This window comes from Microtus ochrogaster, unplaced genomic scaffold (assembly GCF_000317375.1).
Source record: "Microtus ochrogaster isolate Prairie Vole_2 unplaced genomic scaffold, MicOch1.0 UNK21, whole genome shotgun sequence".
In the NCBI taxonomy this organism is placed as follows: domain Eukaryota; kingdom Metazoa; phylum Chordata; class Mammalia; order Rodentia; family Cricetidae; genus Microtus; species Microtus ochrogaster.
In genome coordinates this window covers 467,463-470,598 of record NW_004949119.1, presented here as the reverse complement: position 1 = coordinate 470,598, position 3,136 = coordinate 467,463, and positions in this window count along the sequence as shown.

Genomic DNA, 3,136 nt, shown 5'->3' with positions numbered 1-3,136 from the left:
TCGCCATAGCTCTCCTCTCCGAGATAGATGCAGAGAGAGATAGAATACTCCTGGTAAGACACCACCTCATGGTGCTACACAGATTATTAGAAATGTGTTAAACAAGAGGTACTTGTTAAGGTACAATAAGAGCACCGAATATCAAGTGGAGAGGATTAGAAAAAATATTCCTCATTATGTATGACAATCAAAACATTGACTGTACAGAACAAAGAAGTATACTAAATACAACTAAGTGAAAAGATCAAATAGCATCCATTTGGGTAACATCTGGCTTTTTGATAGAGATGGTGGAAGCCAGAAAGTTCAGTACATATAGTCTACAAGTGCCAGAAGCCACTGAGAGTAAACAGCAGGTGACAATTAGTACTCAATAGGTTGACCCACCAGATGAATAATCCCCTAATGGAGAGCCCTACTTGGAAAGGTTGTGGGGTCACTGTTGTAAATAACTATCTCTTTCTTTAATTTTTCTTATGTGTCACTAAAAACAGCTGTAAGTAACACACACTGTTTGTGTGTTTATAACATGAAATACTTTATCTACTGGACACACATAAAGCTGTGGAGTGTCAGAAAGATGGTCCATGTTTAAATGTAAAATTCTCATGAATAGAAATAATTCTAGGATATTTTTCATTACTGTGACATAAGAAAATAATAGTATTCTCAGTCACAAAAGAGCTAATTTTAGATTGCATAGCAAATCCAAAGCAAACTGGTTGCCCCCTGGAGACAAATATCTGGTTGTCCCAAGAAAAAATAAATGAGGTCAATTTCCCAGGTGCTTTTTGCTGGTTAAAGGTCAAAGCATGAAGCAATTTTAGGAGACATAACTTCCTCAGCAATGGACTTTTTGCATGTACTCCATGTACTCCCAACTTGAAGGTTCAGCCAGCTAACTGCTTACTGTTTAAGTTCTTAATTTCAATGCCACTTCCTGTCTGAGAACCCCGACAGCTCAGAAAGATGTGCTTATTTCACTCACTGCTCAGCCAGTGTGAACTTTCTACCCTGGGAGCAACTATGTGATCAGTTTTGCGCCCTTTCTTATTGTTTACTCAATTAGTTTTGTGACCCTGAAGATGTGACTCATAGTTTTCCAGATGTTTTGGTTGTGAGAAAATGCAGGAGAGATGTAGGAAAGATTAGGAGAGAAATGTGAGAGAAGTGTGTGTGTGTGTGTGTGTGTGTGTGTGTGTGTGTTGGTAGGAAGAAATAGCTGAATGTACAGAGAGAAAGAGAATCTGTTAAGAGATATAGCTGATGGGGTAGAGAGACAGAAGATGTATCTGTATAGAAGAGAGATGTGTTTGTAGGAAGAAGTATATGACTGCAGGACGAAGATATATACATGCAAATTGAGATATACAACTATGTAAAGAGATGTAGGTGTGTGGAGAGATTGTCAAGAAGAAATATCATTTAAGTTGAAGTAAAAGAGAAAGATACCATTAGAAAGCACATGTTTCCTTATTTTCCTCTTAGATAGAAAAGTCTAGCTTTGTCACATTAGTGGATTTTTTTTTGCATATTGGAGGTGGCATTGGAGTATCCAAAGGGCCTCTGGTGACAAACTTAGAGGAAACATAAATGCTATCTCAGGTTGTTTTGCCAATCAAAACTATCACTCATATTGACAGAGAAAGAAAAATATTTCATGAAAAAAACAAATTTAAGAAATTTAAGAAATATCTATCTACCAAAACAGCTGCACAAAACACTAAAATGGAAACGTAAGTCTAAAGAGGTTCACTGCAATTAACAGGTCACAGGGAACAAATAACCTGAGAACAATAAATGAAAATAGGGTAAACTTTCTGGCCATTCAGTGGGGTCTTCTCTCTTTGGCTACAGCCTTTCTCTTCTTATCCCATCCCAGCTTGCCCTCAAGCACCCCTTTCCATCTGGGGGGTCATATGATCCCCCAACTCAGCCTCCTTCGGGGCTGAGGGTCTGGAGACAAAGTGGTGAGCACAACTTTGTTGTTTCCTTGTTCCACTGAGCCCGAATCCAGCAAGTCCACCTTGTTGTCTGCAAGGTCCCTGGCTAGCAAGTGGCCCTGATCCTGTGTGTACCAGACCGGCTGGCCGGCCACCCTGGAAGGGAGCACAGGCACCCTCCAATCCCCTAAATTTTCTGGACATTCAGTGGGGGCTTCTCCCTGGCTACTGCCTTTCTCTTCTTATGTTATTCCAGCTTGCCCTCAAGCACCCCTTTCGATCGGGGGGGGGGTCATATGATCCCCCAACTCAGCCTGCTTCAGGGTTGAGGGTCTAGGGACAAAGTTGTGAGCACAACTGCCGCAGAAGTTTCCTTGTTTCACTGAGCCCGCACCTAACCAGCCAATCCTTTTGTCTGCAAGGTCCCTGGCCAGCAAGTGGCCCTGCTTCTGTACCAGAAGTTCCAACCGGAGGAGTAAGTGAGTGTCTGACCGTATGGCCAGATACCACGAGAACAGAGCACAGGAACCCCCAGTCCCCTAAACTTTCTGGCCATTCAGTGGGGCTTCTCCCTGGCTACTGCCTTGCTCTTCTTATCACATCCCAGCTTGCCCACCAAGCACTTCTTTCCATGTGCAGAGTCCTTAGATCCACCACCACAGCCTACTTCAGGGTGAAGAGGATCTGAGAGATAACTCCAATGCTGAGGGGTTCTAAGAGATGGCAGATCAAGAAAAACCACCAAGTACAGAGGTAGCCATAGCAAAGAACGAACCAAGCTGCTGAGACTCTCCTAACAGCATTTGAAGGTAGAGATGGGCAAGTGCAAATGCAAGAATTCCTCCAACTATCTGAAAAGTGACATGATAACACAAGAATTCAGTGAACATACAACAGGAAGACTTGAACACCCTAACTGAGAAGAAGTAGAAGAAATAGACTTTAAACATAACATTATGAAAGTGTTAGAGACCATTAAACAGGAGGTAAATAACTCCTTTAAAGAAATGGATGAGACAACTAACAAAAAGGTAGAAAAAATGAATAAATCTCTCAAAGATACCCAAGAAAACCAAGAAAAAGCAATCAAACAGGTAAGAGAAACAGTCCAAGACATGAAAACTGAAATTGAGGCAATGAAGAAAACACAAACCGAGAGATGGCAGAATATGGAAAATCTGGGTAAATGAACA